Below are 17268 nucleotides of genomic sequence, written 5' to 3' on the forward strand. Positions count from 1 at the left end.
TCTAAACTTTGCTGGAATGGGGTGGGGGACACAAGCAGAGTAGTTTACACTTGTTAGAGCTGAATTCTACTCAGCTTAGATGCATACATATGCATCATCAAAAACCAGTACAATATCCCATTACAAGCTAAACAAAAGCCTATTCAAGATGGGGGGGACACAGGGGAATGGACATGAACAGGACACAACCCACCCAAAAAAACCCTGATTGTATCCAAAACACAGCTGCAAGATACACAGGTCTTACCTTCTGAAAACCTAAAACTCATAAAAATATAGCTTATACACCTATTTCAAGAGCAAGTTCCCTCCACTATCTTTTGCCCAACAACAGTTCTGTCATTACCCTGGCGAAATTATGCTGCAATTGTTCCAGTGCTTCCCCCAACAGGAAGCAACCAATTGTTCAAAATTTGTGAGGGAACAGCTTCAATTGAAATATGACATTGCCATTTTTGAGAAGAAAACAGATCCCATTCCCCACCCTACCCCCCCCAAAAAACAAAAATGTTTTAAATTATTTTATTTTTTAGAAAACAATTTCTGCCTCTTGAGAAGTAACACTCCAGGAGCTAACATTTTTTTCATTAAAGTTTTATTCCTTTTCACACGTTGCTTCACAGAGGAAAGCCAGAAGCTGTTTTTGCCAAGTGTTCTGGGACATGCAGCACCAGTCCAGCAGAGGAGTCTTGGAAACACTAATTTCACTAATTTACTCTCCCATAGGTGTTGAAGCGGTTCTAAAGAAAACCTCACCTCTTGGGCACGGCATGTGCCCAATCTTGCAATAAAGTAGATTTCCCCACCACCCCTTTTTAAAAAACACAGCAAGGCTTTAGGACATAAAGACCTGGAAGCCAAGTAATTTCAGTTGAAGATCAAAAAAACTAACGTAGGTAAAAAGCTGACAGATAAATTATACTTGTGTATGTGGCATATGTATATACACACTGAAAAGTGAAGAGCCTTTATTTGCTGTTTTGTTTTCTGAACAGTTTTCCTAGACTTTCACCTTGTCACACAGACTAAGGTGCCGATAAGTTTTTTTGTAGACACTACAAGACGGTAATGTCTTCCTAACTGAAGGGACGCTAAACTTTCAGTTCACCTAATCAACACCAGCTTTAAAGGCTACCTCTGACTTAACCACCCCCATTCACTTTAACTGTAAAAACTAACACGTTTCCTTCCAGTCACACTGTTCTGTACCTTCTGCTCCTTAAGATGCCCATGCAAATGAAGTCTGAGAATCAAAGTGCTCAAGCAATTTGTGCATAAGCTAAGTTCAAGAGGACCACTTTTTTGTTGGCATCATTAGAAAAGAGAAAAAAAACAACACAGGTTTGTTCTGATGTACTTGCAATATCAGGATTTGATGGGGAGATTAATTTAACTCACTAGGTGTGCATAAAAAAAAATACAACTGTGAAAAAGGTAAGTGCAGCTGCCGTTCCTTAAGTGTTTAATTTCAGAATCAGTTATTCTCTGCAGTCAAAGCATAGCTTTTACTCTCGTAGCATCTTAAAATAAGAAATTGAAAGAAAAAACCAAAGCACCATATGCATTACATGGTCCAAACCACTGATTACAATTTTATTCAGCTTCAGCGATACACCTTCTACTGCTACTGTTTTTGAATGCTTTGGCTTCCTGCACCCATATTCAAACAGCAAACCAAGCAGCAGAAATAACCAACTCTTACCATCAAGCAACTACTGGCAAGAAACTGCATTTCTGCTATTCCATGGTCCTTACAGCCTCTGTGATTGCATAAACTTTGTTATTCAACAACTACAGCTCCCGAATCTGAGAAAAACAAGCTGAGAACCTGTCTACTGCTTCCTGATACTGTTTTTTAAAAGGCCAATTCATTGCTGGGATACAATCCAATCGGGTCAGCGTTTATATTTAATCATCCAGTCATAATACAAGACAATTCAAACAATGGTACTATTGTATTTTCTGAGCTTAGCCCCAAACCAAATTAGATTTTCTTTCGCTGTTAAGGTTTCTTGTATTCTTTGTTCTAACTCTATTAATAGAAGACTGATATGCCGTATTCTTGGAAGCATTTTACTTTTGTTCAAGCATTCCTGTGGCAGTAAGATTACATACTGTCACATTAGCTTTCTTTTCTTGGCTGATGGAAATAAACCTGAACACAGTCCTGTACAATGCATAAATTTTAATGGTACATTTGACCACATCTAAGACTAAAACCCCATAGAATTCATACAATACAATGCATTTCATACAACTATCAATGCTGTACCACAAACCTCACCAAACATAAACGTCAAACAAAGTCACTGATACACAAGGTAGATAAATAAAAGCTTCAAATATATTTGAACATCTATAACAGTAAGAACCTAACTCAAATTTCTGTTAAAAAACAAGTTAAAAATTGATAGTTCAAAAGATATCAAGTCTCTATAAAATTAAGCTGGTTTGAGTTTGAAGCCATATGTTCAGCATCATTCAGATACATGCCAAAACAAACAGCTTGATTTATTACCCAACTCTTAGCTGTTTTCTAGTCACACTAGTCATACGTCTCCACATTCCTTTCCTTCTACTACCATACTCCTGCCTTCAAGGCCTTAAGCAACACACCTCTCCCTCTCAAGATGTCTCAACAGCTTACTCAGTCATGCCAGAAAGCATTGCTGAAGTTCACCCCTAAACTTTAACGTGTCTTGCACATATCTAAAATGAAAGCGAAATCTGGTGTAAAAGGGAGTTCAGTAATTTTTCTGTCATCCATACAGTGGGATGCAAGGATGCAAATGCAAGTCTGAGGATTGCATTTGAAGGGTTTAGGTCCATAAGTCTTACACTGATACTCCTCCCAGTACATCTGGAAGAAGAGGAAACAAGCAAACAAACAAAAATCATCAAGTCCCTCCCAGCATTTCAATTACCATGAGATAGTGGATTAAGCCAGCTGCACCTGCTTCAGTAAAATACATGCAGAATCCCTTTGCTCACAGCAAAGTTTCCTCCTTGGGGCCTCCAAAGGAGTATAATTACTTTTTCAAACAACAAAACGAAGCATAAATGCTCCCCACAGCTCTCAATTTTTTTGGGACAGCATCACCAGCAACCTACTGTCCAATATAAAATTGTGTTACACTGAAGCTCACCACATACCTGACGACACTGATAAAACACTTTGAGGTGAGACAACAACAGAAGGGCAGATGAGAGTGGTAAAATTCAAGTATTTACCATTCCTTCTCCTCAGTCCTTTTGCAAGGTTGGATGTGAAGCTGAAGTATACCATGCAGTTATGTACTAGCGCATGACTTTGCTAACATCTGAACGTGTTGTTATAAAGAACATTTCAAACATCCCCCAACTTATGTAGAAATTATTCCTACCAATAGTGTTAATAACTACAGTCAAACAGTAACCAATAAATCAACATACGGGGCTGGGAGGGAGGGGGGGGGTGAAGTCAGCTGCCCCTTTTCTTTAGTATCAAGATAGTAACTTTCACTTGGCTGATTCATTCCCAAAGCACTAATCCAAGTTTATCTGCAGCCATTCTTGCTTCACTTGAAAGGATGCCAGCAGAACAATTTGAAACTAGAACGCTTGATGCAATCTTCCTACCAAGCCAACACTTCACAGGCACGTAACATCAATGTAAGGAACTTCAGGCTTCACTCCAACCATTAAAATGAAACCAAACTGACACATCCCTATGAAATAGTGCCATTTCCACTGAACTGCAAACTGAAGTACACAAAGAATAAGCTGACCAGGACAAGATCAGTGAGTGACAGAACAAATTTTATTCTTGCTTTTGCAACTATTAGTCACTTTCATAAACCACATGAGGCTTTGAAAAGAACTGGGAAAGAAAAACAAGAGGATCCTTTTGCATATGTGGCTAAAAGGAAATTAAACATCTCAGAATCATTAAGGTTTATAAATGCTGCCATTAAGTTACCACCCAGAGCAGAGCTCACTTTGGTAGTAACTGAAAGTTCATTCTCAACTGAGATTCAGAACAGAAAGTTTTCTTCTTGTGGTCTGAGCCACATAAAAGAGCATTATGCACTTCAAGGACCTTCTGACACACAAAGCAAAAGCAAACCATGATGAAGTGTTCTGCTTTTTTCCCCATCTGAAAGAAAAAGAAGTTATGTACCTGCCTACAGACAAACAAGCCTTACAAAAAGGTAAGACAAATTTAATCCCTTTCACAAACAACTGTGATCCAAGAGTTTTAGTCCATCCTTATTGCTGCAGAAGGCATTAGGGACATATCTACTGGCTTCTAGAAGGTAAAGCAGGAAAAGAAAGCTTGGAAAAGAATGGAGAATTAAGTGAAAGTATTACAACAGCCAGATAAGTTAATTGATGAAATTTAATGAATGAAATTCTATAGGTTAACACCATAGCAACGTTAAAATTAAGGCGGCATCATACTAACCTCTCAAACACACACACACAGAGAAACTGACAAAACATACTGAAGGCATCCCCGTATGTCAGTCTAGACTATACGTGTTTCACATACACTGCAGGGACAGCAAAGACGGACATACCAACAGTACTCTGGCACAGGGCTTTGCACATTTTACCAGTAGCTTGACAAGTGTGTCTGAAGCACATGACTGAAGATCTCCCCACCTTCTTCCCCCACCTTAACTTATCCTTAAATCTTTTAGGTGCACTGGGCACCGCCCACAAATAGCTAGGGAAGCGTAATTGCCGAAGGGGAACTGAGTGCATAGCAGCTATTGGAAATGCCAGTAGGCACCCATCTGCAATCAACACTATGTCTTTAAAAGTCTGACCCTGGGGTTTTTGCAACCTGACCTACTGTAATACATCATACTGAGGTAAAGCACACATAAGTATTTGTCAATTGTCAGCAACTGAAAGGGAGTTACTGCCAAAGTACTAGGTCAGGAACAACATCCCTACTTTGATGCTAAACTGCAAGACTTTCAGGAAACTTTAAGTGTTAAAAAATAAAAATTTACAGCCAAGCTGTAATTTATTATGTAAAATTATTGTAGTCCACAGACATTATGTAGTTCACAGACAAAACAAGTACAATTCTACACTGAAACAGGCATTCTGATGGGATCATCTTGGTAGCATGTTTGCACGTGCTTCTTATCAGCTATGCTACTGTCACTGCAATTGCTTTAAAAACCTATTGATTAACTCTATGAATAGAACAACCAAAACCACTGATCACTTTTTATTTCTGGAATAAAAATTACTTCATAAAAGAAAGTAATAAAAAATGTGAATTGTTTTTCATCCTGTGCTGCAACTCTTCAAAAAACTTCTGAAACACTGACTGGACAGAAGAATCCTCAGCCTTGGCTGCTAGAAGAAGCCCACATTATCCAGCAGATTTTTGCAGTGCTGGAACATAGAAAAAAGAGCAATCAGTGCCAAGCGCTGACCCTGGCAGCAAGCTGCTCAGTTCAGTCAAAGGCCAACAATTTTCCTCTCACAGCTTGCTTTGTGGAGCCTGGAATGACAGTCTAGCTGGACATCCCGCATTCTCTCTGAAAAGCTCATACTGACTAAGAATCATAAGGGGTGAGTGTCTGAAATGCCTTCCCATCACAGAATAGGCATGCATGTGCAAGGGAAAAAATATGGCAGGCAGGCAGAGTACATACATTATTAAGTAATAAATAAATAAATAATGGATAGGTATATAATTTCTTGTAGCTGTATAAAGCAGCTGTTAGATCACAGCTTTTTTTTTTTTTTTTGCCTTGATACTGTGTTTTTTGAACAAGAATCATTTATCCAAAAATTCTGTTATGAAACACTAATGCAGTATTGTTAATCAGATCCAGAGACTCCAACAGCAGAACATGTAAAAAGATATCGCTCTCTGATTATTTAACAGGGCACAACACAAGGCACAAACACCCGGAAAGCTGCTGACAAATCACCTGCCTTGGTTAACTGCTACCACTGTAGGCCTTCAAGGAGCATCTTCATCTTTATTGCATTTTTAAGTTACTGGACAGAGATGCCTGGAGAGTTCATGAAGGCATCTCTCCTGCTGTTTAGTAAGTTAGATGATGTTTTATTCTTACACAGCATCAAGAATAATTGCATGTATATATTAATTTCCACTGTACATTCCAGCCAGGATGCATTCAGGAACATAATTCTGCCTTAAGGCTGGTATTTAGAATACATCTCTGCCTTATCAGCATAGATCACACAAAATTCCTGGTGCGTTTTTCATTTTGATGATAAGAAATACATTACAAATATGGTTTTAAAATACAAAGTGATTTTAAGTTAATTTGCAATTTTAACACCATCATTAATTACACTATACTATTTGGCTCATAAACCATATACAGTTCAGGCCATTCAAAAAAGAGATTCCTGGAGCATCAATGATGTCAGCTTCCTAAGAAAATACTGCAACTTACCACTTCCTGTAACACAAGACTCCGAAAGTGTTTCCAATGTTACTTGAATCTCCATTTATCTTATAGTTCTAATAATCACAAGCTGTGAAAAATAGAATTCCTAGTATAGTCATAAATTTTATATTGTTTGCATAGCTTCATTAAGAAAAATAAAGAGGAAACTAGAAATCATAGCTGTAGCACCTCTCCAGATTATTTTTCTTTTTCTAAAAAATAATGAAGAAACTGTTATCTTTACAGAATAAACAGAATTGTGGTCTTATTAATAACTTTAATATAAGGAATATAACCATTGCAGGAGCCACACTGACAATTTGTCCCTACTTAAGTTCAGTACATGTAAGAAACACAAGCTTTCTCACAGTCTCAAATAATAGTCAGGAGTAAAGATCAGCCAAAGCTCCCCTTTTGCTGACAGAGAAGCTGCCACTGAATTCAGAGCCAACACAGCCTACTTCCATACTGCATGGACTCACAGCTGTGAAACAAAAAGAAGCTGCATCCAAACCATTTATTTTCTATTTCTTTACATGAAAGGCAGACCCTAAAACAGTTTGAACAAACCCCACACACTCAGTACTGAGACCTGACAACCCACACTTTTTATCAAGCCAAGAGAAGTGTTGTCATTAATTTCAAAAGGGCAAGGATTCCACCAATATTGATAAAAGCAGGTCCAAAAAGTGTTGCAATTTGAGACAAATGGGAGCAGACTGACAGGACCATCTACCAGTACACCAGCTGCTGAAATACACTGCAAGGTCTTTTACTTCAGGAACCATTCCATACTCACTATGATTTTGTTTAAATGAAGTATTTAAGCAATAGCCATGTAAAGCGTGTATCTGTAAATACAAGCTCTGTAACTACCATAGCTCACACGTGCACAGCCAGGCTTTCCATCCATCTCAGGTCAACACATTTAAACCTCATCCCCAGAGACCGCTGCAAGGCAAGTCACCAACACGTTGTCATGGATATTTATGTTTGTCTCACCAGAACCATCAGCAAATGACTACACCTACTTACTAAATGTACTGCAGCAACAGAAGTGTCAAACACAACGGGATCTGTGTCAAAGAGCTTACAAGATGGATTCAGAAGAGATGAAACAGACAAGTACATGAGATGATGCAGATAACAGAACAGGAAGGGTGGAGTAGGAGTGGGACACTTACCCAGATCAACTGTACAACCTTTGCGATTTATCAAGAAAACAACCACCCACCAAAAACCCAAAACAAACAAACAAACAAAACCCTAAAAAATACACAATCTGGAAATAATCACATAACAGAAAGTATCAACTGTTAGTTCACTGATGGCCAATAAATACCCATAATGTGCAATATGGGATATTGGCTAACACACACAGACCCCATACACAAAGAGGATACTTGCGGTACTAATTATTCTACAAGCCACAAAACAAACTATGAGGCATAAATAAGTTCTGTTTATGGTTTCCAACCGCATTTTAGCGGGGGTGGGGGAGATGGCTACAGATAAATCCAGTTTCCTGTACACCAGCACGCACACCACACAGCCTCTCCAGTTCCGACAGGTGCTGCGTGCTACTCCTAGGTGCTCCGTAGCTATGTTGCCTACTGCAGTTCCGCAATAGGTGTAGGAAACCACATTTCCCCACAAAAACTGAACAGTCTTAAAAAACAAGAAACCAAACGACCAAAAAACCAAACCCACCAAAGCAGGGGCCAGGGAGAGGGAGAATAGGATTTTCTTTTTCAGACGTGGGAGTTTGTTTCTCCACAGAAACGGGGTTATTTCTGGTTAAAACACTGACCTGTATCCTGAGCACAACCAGTATCTAAAATACAAAATTACGTTTCGCCTTCCACCATTCCAGACGCAAGGAACAGGCCAGCACTACAGCCAGGCAAGTCCACGCACCCGGGACCTGAACGCCCCTCCACTCCTGCCCGCCAGCCTGGAGCTCCCCGCTCCAATTTACACTGAAAAAACAGGGGATTTACACTGAAAAACCGGGGGGTTTCCACCGTCCCGCAGCCCGAGGCGGCGGGGATGAGCGGAGCGCACCCGAGGCCCGCACTAACCGAGCCCCCCCCCCCGACACACGAGCGGCTTCTCCGCCCGAAGGGCGGGTGGGCCCGGCCCGGCCCGGCGGGCACAGGTACACTCGGCGGGTTCCAAAAGGCGCCAACACCTGTAAGCCGGCGTTACGTACAGGCACACGCTCCTCGCAGGGTACCACCGATGCGCCCCCCGCCCGCGGCCCGCCGCACAGCCCCCGCCCGCGGCCCCGAGGGGGGAGCCGGCCCCGCCGCCGAGCCCCAACTCTGCCCCTGCCGCGGCGGCGTCCCGGCCGGGGGGACACTACCACGGCCGGGGCGGGGGGGGGGGGGGGGGCGGGGGTGCCGGCAGGAGAGCCCGGCAGGAGGAGGAGCGCGGGGGAGGCTACCGACCTGCTCCGCCCCCCCTGCGGGCTCCCGTGGTTCGCTCCCGGCGGAGCCCTGCGTCGCTCCCATAGTAACATCGCCGGCCCCGCCGCGCCGCCGGCCGCTGCCGCTACCGGTCGAATCCGCCAGCGCCGGGCATGCTGCTCGCCCGCCTCGGCTTCCCCCTCCCGCTGCCCGGGAAGGGCCGGAGGAAACCGGCCGAGCCCCCGGCCGGCGGCAGCGGCGCGGGCGAGGGCGAGGGGCTGCGCCGGAGGCCCGAGCGGCGGGGGCGGCCGGAGCCCGCCCGGGACAAAGGCGACAGTGAGGAGCCCGCCACAGAGCGACTTTGTACTGCCGGGGCCCGGCCGCCCTCCGCCGCCAGCCAATCAAGCCTGCGAACGCCTCGGGGAGGCGAAGAAACATTTTCATTCTCCCTGGGAAGAAAAGAATTGTTATTCTCCATTTACAAAAATATTTCTTGTATTCTTGCCCTTGGCAGCGGCCAGTAGCCAACGCCTGTCACTGGGTAAACGGGAGAGATGGGCCCCACGGTCCAAGCCCGGGCAGCACTTCTGGCGTGAGGCTTTCGGACAATATCCACAAGCCCTGTTTTGTCAAACAGAAATGCACCAGCCACTGCTACCTTTTTCTGTTTGTGTTTTCAGGAGGACACGGATTTGAAAGCCCTCACACATATGATGGCTTCCCCACATCCGCAGCCTCCGTCGGGTCTCCTTCCCACCACCTAACAGACGTTCCGCATCAGTCTCAAAGTCTACACTGCTGCTATTAATTCAGAGGCTGAATTGCTTGGTTTTGAGGCCGTAATTACATATTTTAAAAAAGCGTGTTCTTGAGGTAACAGTATTCTCAAGAGCTTGCAGAAATGACTGGTCACTAAAAGCACTAAGGAAGAAAAGACTGGCATAAGTTCAACCACACTTGTATTCAGACATAAAGATTTCTTTCCCAGTGCTACTGTCTTCCTGGAGTTAGACTATTTCGGGTGGATGAGTCAATACTTGAATCAACTCTTGGAAGGCAGAAAGGAAGAATGAGGACAAATTGTAAGGGAAGAGCTTTCTTAAGCCAATGCTTTAAAAAAAGAACGCAAACAGCATGTTACTTTGTGTGGCCTACCCTCAAATTTTGAGGGAAAAAGGCAGAAAAATGCCAAAGCATGAACTTTGCTCTTCGTTCATCTGGTCACTCCTCTCAGTTTTACAAGTGAGTGATACCACCCAACTTTTCTTGCAACACTAGCAACCTGGTACACAACCAAAGTCAAGACCACTTGGAAAAAATGAAGCACAGGGGGCCAGGCTCCTCGCGCACATGGGGTTCTCTCACAGCATATGGCATCAAGAATTTACCCATGAGACACAGCAGGGCAAGGCAAAACAGCTGCTGCTCTCCCTCAGCACTTCTGCACATCTCTGCAATCTGGAGGCAACTTTCCAAGGAGCTAGCTAGCACTGGCTGGCAACATCAGCACAGGATATTATGCCACGGTGCCAGCAGAGAAAGCCACTGTCCAATACCTACCTCCTTGAAATGACAAGACACAATGAAAACAACATGAGCTGTACTTTGCTTTGATAGGATATGGTAGGATTTTGCTGCAGATGACTTATGTAGTTTTAGATGCAAGATTAAATTTTGGTTTTAGGCAGATGGCAAGACACTTTTGCAAAGAGAGCAGTTGTCAGACATCAGGTGGGACAGGGAAAGGTGAAGCCACTAGATCCACCCGTGACTGCCATCTGTTAACACACCTATCAAGTCTGTGGCAGCATAAAGTAGAGCACCAGCCTCCTGCAGCCACCTCCCTCCACAGAGGCTCTGGCAGAAGATGAAGAGCTAGCACTCCTGATTCCCCTGCTAGACACAGCCTGTTGGGGAGTGCAGGCAGTGCCAGTCAGAGCAATGTAAGGGTCTGTCCATCCTGCCCAAGGCCAAGGAGGATTACTTCTTGTTCCAGACAAAAGCTGTGGCTTGGCCTAAAGCCTCCTTTTGGCACATTCTGTGACTTTATCAAAGCCACGTGGTGTTACCACTAACAGTGGGGTTATCAGGCTATACTTCCCTGAGCTGTAGGGCAGCAACCAAGGTTAACACACTTAGCTAGCCTGAGGTTAAGTGCAACACAGACACAGGAACTGACCACAGCAATGCAAGCAAAATAGGCTGTTTTTCAATCCCTTACCACAAATCATCACCTGGGAAGGGCCTACCAGTTTGTCTCTACTCAGTGTCCTGCATTAACAGATAGAAAACAACCCATTTTGGGCTGATCAAAATATTTCCCATGTTTGTCCATAAACTTTCTGGCTAGTAAGAGCACAGAGGACACATACCTTTTCCTGCTTTCTTATTTCTTTTCTCACACCAAATGGCTACTCTGCATGACATGTCTGTATGCAGACAAATCATGCCATACCAGCCTGCAAATGTAAGCAGTAAGTGACCTCTAGCGCTCATGCTCGAGCTTGGCCAAGTGCCCAGATGCCCATACTGATGGCATGGACTGATGCAACTATCAACGTAATCACAATTTACAAGTTACTTATCCTGCAATTCAACCGCAGAGAACAGACTTTCAGGCCTTCCTGGGTACTTTCTGCCCTTTGACTGAGCTATCCTCCCAAGGTGGATACGTAGGTAGGCCTTATCAGGGGAGGATGATGCCACCTAAACAAAAAATGGAAGAATACCAGACAACAGCGTAACCAGTGACAAGAGCTGCAGGAACTTCTCAATACACCTAACAGCTACTCCACGGGAGGACAGCATCCCCATTCTCTTCCCTTGTAAGCCGAAGGAAAACAAAAGCAAACCCCTAAACTGCAGCTCAAAGCAGCACATCTTTTAGTGTATAATTAGGTGTAACTTCTCCTCCCAAACCAGCTTCTCTTAAACACCACAAGACTCTGCATTGTGAATCACCAGTGACTATAAAGAATGCCTACAAACTAGCCAAAACTGCCCTGGGACAGCAGCACAAGCAGAAGAGGGGCAGGAGACCCAGCAAAATGATCTATTCTGTCTGAACTATGCAGGTCTCTGCACACTTCAGAGTGTTTGGAGGCATGGCTGCACGTGCTTTTCACTCATTGTCTCCCTTGGAAACAGAAGGGGCAGGTACAGTTGTAGTCAGTCCTGGAATGGATACTGCATCGTGAAAAGTAAAGGCTGGGTACCAATGCCATGTCAAAGTTACATGAACTGGGCTATAAATGTGCATCTCTGTCCTCTGCAGTGTTTAGGACCAGCTATTTTGCATGTGCAATAACTGTACAAAGCAGTAGCATGTGCAAGGGATTTAATGAAATGTTACGTAGGTGTGTAGAGATTTTAAAATTAACTTCCATGGAAAGATTAGTTGGTATTAACTCTATGAGAAACATGCAAATAACTTCTAGTGACCGCATTTCCCATTGAGATTTTCAGTTTAAGTAATCAAGGAAGACATTGTTTGCATACAATCAGACTGAATCTATGGCCTGTGTAGCTCTAATTTAGAGAGATCACTTGCTGTAGCTTGAGTCATGCAAAACCTAGGATGTATTACATAAATTATCTAATGCTACTGTGAACGAAGCAGTTGTGCTGCTTCCAGCATCAGCAGAGGGAACACCCATTTAACACTACACTACAGGATGCAAATTTAAAACAAGCAGCTGCCTCTCACAGTTACTCCTCCCAACCAAGTAAGGCTATTCAGCAACTTGCCTGCAGCAACCACGATTAGTTACCATGTTGTGATTCAGATTCTTTTCACCTCCTCCCCACTGTCAAGTCTTTTAACTGGCCCCTCTGACAATCAGTTCTTTTCCTTTTTTCTAAGTGTTAGAGTTCAACACTTAGTAGTGCTGCTAGACAGCACTGCAAACAGGCAGCCTCCATAAAGAACTGGAGCTGATTTCAGCAACAGATATTGGGAATATAGGCTGCTAGTCCAGATGTTGAACTGTCTGAACAGAGATGTCAGTTTAGCTTGTTTTTAAGCAAGTGTTCGTGATCCTCTGATGAAAGGCACTGTAGAAGTTTCTAAAAATACCATGTTGCCAAACAGCCTTTCCCCCCTTCCCTTCCAGGCAATCTCTTTACACTGCTGTTTGTCATCAGCCTGCTAAATCACACAAATCAGTCAGCCCAGTCCTACTGCAATGATTCAGAAATCCAATTATGTCCACTTCTTTATATAGGAAGCTGGGCCCTAACAGATTCAACCTTCAGGATTAGAGGATGTGTAGGTAGCTGGCCTCTGAATCTTGAACCACTCAGGAGCTACATATGGTTCAAACACGCAGTTCTACACTGGGGTTAAGTCACATGCATGGCACAGTAATCTTAATCTCTGTCTTGAGGGGACTTGAGAAGAGAAGCTATGAATACTATCTTGGCACTTGTTACCATGTGTAGAAGTAGAATCCAGTGGAGGGCCACCAAGATGGTAGGGGCTGAAGCACTGGCCCTGCAAGAGGAGGCTGTGGCAGCTGGGCTTGTTCAGCCTGGACAAAGGATGGCTTTGGGACACTAACAGCAGCCCATTGGTGCTGATAGAAGGAGACCGAGGAGATGCAGCCAGGTTCTTAACAGTGGTGTGTGGTGGGAAGATAGGAGACAATGGGCAAAGGTTCAAACAGGAGAGGTTCAGATGGATGTAAGGAGAAAATTTTTCCCCATGAGGGCAGCCAAGCTATGGACCTAGGGCGCAGAGTGATTGTAGCATCTCTGTCCTTGGAGGTTTTCAAACCCCAACTGGGTAAAGCCCCAAGCAACCTGTTCTGATCTCACAGCTGACCCTGTTTTGGGCAAGAGGTTGGGCTAGAAACCTCTTGAGGTCCCCTTCCACCTGAATTAACCTGTCATTCCTGGGTTACTGCATGACTCAAGTGCCACCTTAAAGCAGAGTAACATGGTCATTATCCTGCCCCTTGTCTCCACTTCCAAAGTACAGCTTGTGATTATGCAGCATAAAGATTTTGGCACGCGGCTCGCAGGGTCTGGTACAGTTGCCATCTCTCATCTAGTGTAAGGATGCACAGCTATACACACTTTTCAGGTTTCAAAGCAGCAACTCTAAGGCTATTATTTTAGAAAGCGCAGATGTCCCTGGAAGAAACACAGAGCTCAACATAAACAGCATCCCACACTTCATACATACTTTTTCTGCGGTAATCAACAGTACAAAATCCTCTGGGGCTCATCTCGCCACCTATTTTGACCTTCTCATGGTAATGATTTTTTTTTTTTAAACCTAGACATACAGATTTACCTAGACGCTTCAAATCAACAAAATTTAAAACACAAATATTTAGATTTTTGTTTTACACCAATTATAAACTCAATTTCAAGTTCACAAAAATGAAAAAAAAATATTGTGACAAACACTGTTATATGCTGAACAGCTAGGAACAGCACTAGACATATTAACAATAGGAAATACAGTAATATAGCATATTTTGCTCAACAGTTTTGAAATATTAATCATCAGTTCTACTAGATCTCACACATCACAGGTTTATTCTGCTGAAAACCAGCACAAGACTGCTTGGTTTTTTTGTTGCTACATCTTTGCAAAGAACATGCACATTAGAAAATACAGATGGATAGCATGTTTCACAGGATAGATAAAAACCAGCATGAGAATATGCAGAGGTGTTTGATAATAGTCAAAAAGATAGTGAGGAGAATAAAGAAATGCAGTCTGTTCTAAACACTTTTTCATCTTGCAGTGTTTTGAAGTGCATCGCAGTGCCTTGAAAATTACACTGTTAAGTAAGGCAAGCAAATTAAATACTGTGACCTATTGCTAGAGAGTGAAACAGGAGCTTAACACTGACTCTACCCGAACACTTCCCCCCTGCCCTTTCCTCTATGGACTAAGCAGATTGAAGCAGCTTTCTTTGGCATAAGCATTTTGACCTCTATTAATTTAAGAAGCTACAAAAGCTAGTACTGTTATTCTAAAGAATGAAATAACGAAGTCATTTAAACAGATCCAAACCACACAAGTGTGTACTCTTTTTCTCCTCAAACACCACAGAAAAGCGCATATCAACACTTGAAAGGAAGTATCTTCCCCACCCCCAACTTGTTCATTTTGAACAGAAGGCACCACATTGAGCACATTCTGTTTGAACATTCATTTTGCTTACATCTAATATCCTTCTCTCTTCTCCATGTTTCTCGACTATTCTTTGCAAGGCTGTGAAGCAATCCTCTGCTTTTAGCAATTTATCTGCCTTCCCTCACTAGAAGTCAAGCCCTACAACATAAAAAACTTTACCATGGTAATCAACGTTTATGGCTCAAATTAATTAAGGCAACAGAGCGAAGAAAACAAAGATCCCATTCTCATGGAGATCATTATACTTATTAAGAACAAGCAAAAGAATATGCAGTATGCACAAGATGTAACATACACAAAACTTTCTTATTAATTTTTTTCTGATACAGAGGTTAATTTACAAAACAAAGCTCCAGACAGCAGTTCTTCAGCCAAGTTAGTCCTTTCCAGCACTAAAGCTATGCTTCAAAGTTCTGCCTCTCCCCATCCTATTTATACTGGCAAACCTCCTGCTGACGAGCTCATTAAGAAACAAAGCAGTTCTGCAGCCCTATTGAGCAACAGCAAGGTCCCAGCTGGGGTACTATGTTCACTTTTGGGTGCTGCTTTTCAGGAAGGACTGAAATGAGCTGGTGAGAGTCCAAGGGAGAACAGCGACAACAACCATCAGGGAGAAAGCAGATGGACAGAGCCGCCGCAGTCATTCACTTGCCAGTTCCACAGCTCCTGGGAGCCCACAGCAAGGTGGCTGGATGCGGCTTCTGAGGCATCTTTCTCTAGTGGATACATGGTTCTGGAGTTTCTTTCACAAAGAGCTGGGCTTGCAAGTATCCACATTCCCTGGTGTAAGGTTTGCATACCATACCATATTCTTGAAAGTTTTTTTATTTTGAGAAAAAGGCTAGAGTCTGCTTGAGACCTCAACTGGGACATTCCTGTCTAGCTAGGCTTCACAGATATTTGTGTATCATATTTTCCCCCGCACAGTGCCCTAAGTGAACAGGGCTTGCTTGTTTGTTATTTTATGTAATGCAACTTTTCCTCCCCCCCCCCCTTTTTTTTTTTTATCATGTCTTTAGAGTCTTATCAACTAGCATCCTCTCCCCTCACTCCCAGAACATTAAACTAACAGATGAGTAGCTCTGGTTAAGTATATCACAAATTAGAAAGACAGGACAACCGATACCCACATTTCCAAGTAAATTACTAAAGCAGCAATAGCTACTCATCTTTCAAGAATGGAAGATAAGTCAATTACAGTTTTGCGACACACCAGCATAAAACCCCTTTGCCCTCTTAAAATTGTCATCTGTTAATGACTTACAAAAACAAACCGAGCATGTTTGATCGACACATAAAACTAAGGACACATTTTATATTCTCTCTGGAAGCACTTGAGAAAAGTTTTCAAAACCAAGGTTAAGATGCCAAAAGGATTATATTTACCTTAATGATGTACTATAAGAAAATATGCAGCAAAACAACTCTCCCTGTGTGTGGCTATTCTGTTTCCCAGGACACTACTGAGTCACTAAGCAATTCGCATTAATACTACCCTCCGTGCTCAAAGTAATTTATTTATCCCCAAACCCATGCTAAATATTTATATTTGCTGAAGACATCACCATAGATTAAATCCATTCTTTACCAATGTTTAGCTAAGAGATGAACTAGTACAGGCCTGTGCATTATTATTTGCATAACTGTAGCAGAACACTGAGTTCATTGCAGAAGTCTCTCCTCTTCTGGAGGCCTGTTGTACATCATCAAGCTTTCAGCAAATGCGCGTGTGCTCATTCGAAGTTGCTTCGGGAATCCAAAAGAACTAGTTCTGATTTCAACATAATTATTAAGTACAGTTTCTTAAAACCTTTTAAAAACATAGCTAAAAGAATGAACATTATAGCTAGCACATGACAAGAATCTGTCATTTTAAAGTAATGGCCAGTTCTAACTGTTGCAACTTGAATAGTACCTTGTGAGGAATGACGATTTTTGAGTGTCTCTGCCTACTTGCTGTGAGATGCTTTGGGCTTGATGTACAGCTGTGTTCCCTGTCCCACTCACAAGGAGATGGCAGTGCAGTAGTTTGCTCCCTGAAAAACAAAGTTTCATTTAAGTCATACATAATCACAAAAGGGTGACTGTGAAGCCTGGGACACTGAGGTCCTAGAGATAAAGAGGTTATAAAATGTAGTTCCCTGGTTAGTTTGGCAGGCTTTAGCCTCCCTGGCAATCAAACGGAAACAGTACTTGAATAAAGGAGATACTTACCAATACTTACACCAGCAGCGACACTGCAAACTTCAGTTCAAGCACTGTCCCTCATCAGGCATCCACA

General features: G+C 42.7%; 1 protein-coding gene across 1 annotated transcript in view; it reads right to left on the minus strand.

Annotated features, from left to right (window-relative positions):
- Positions 1 to 17023, minus strand: part of TJP2 (tight junction protein 2) — a 53024-nt gene extending 36001 nt beyond the window's left edge. Inside the window, exon 1 of the mRNA XM_075725804.1 lies at positions 16903 to 17023. The gene's annotated coding sequence lies outside the window, so the exon portion shown is untranslated. The remainder of the gene's footprint in view (positions 1 to 16902) is intronic.
- Positions 17024 to 17268: the final 245 nt, after the last annotated feature.

The sequence above is a fragment of the Pelecanus crispus genome, chromosome Z (assembly GCF_030463565.1).
Source record: "Pelecanus crispus isolate bPelCri1 chromosome Z, bPelCri1.pri, whole genome shotgun sequence".
NCBI lineage: Eukaryota > Metazoa > Chordata > Aves > Pelecaniformes > Pelecanidae > Pelecanus > Pelecanus crispus.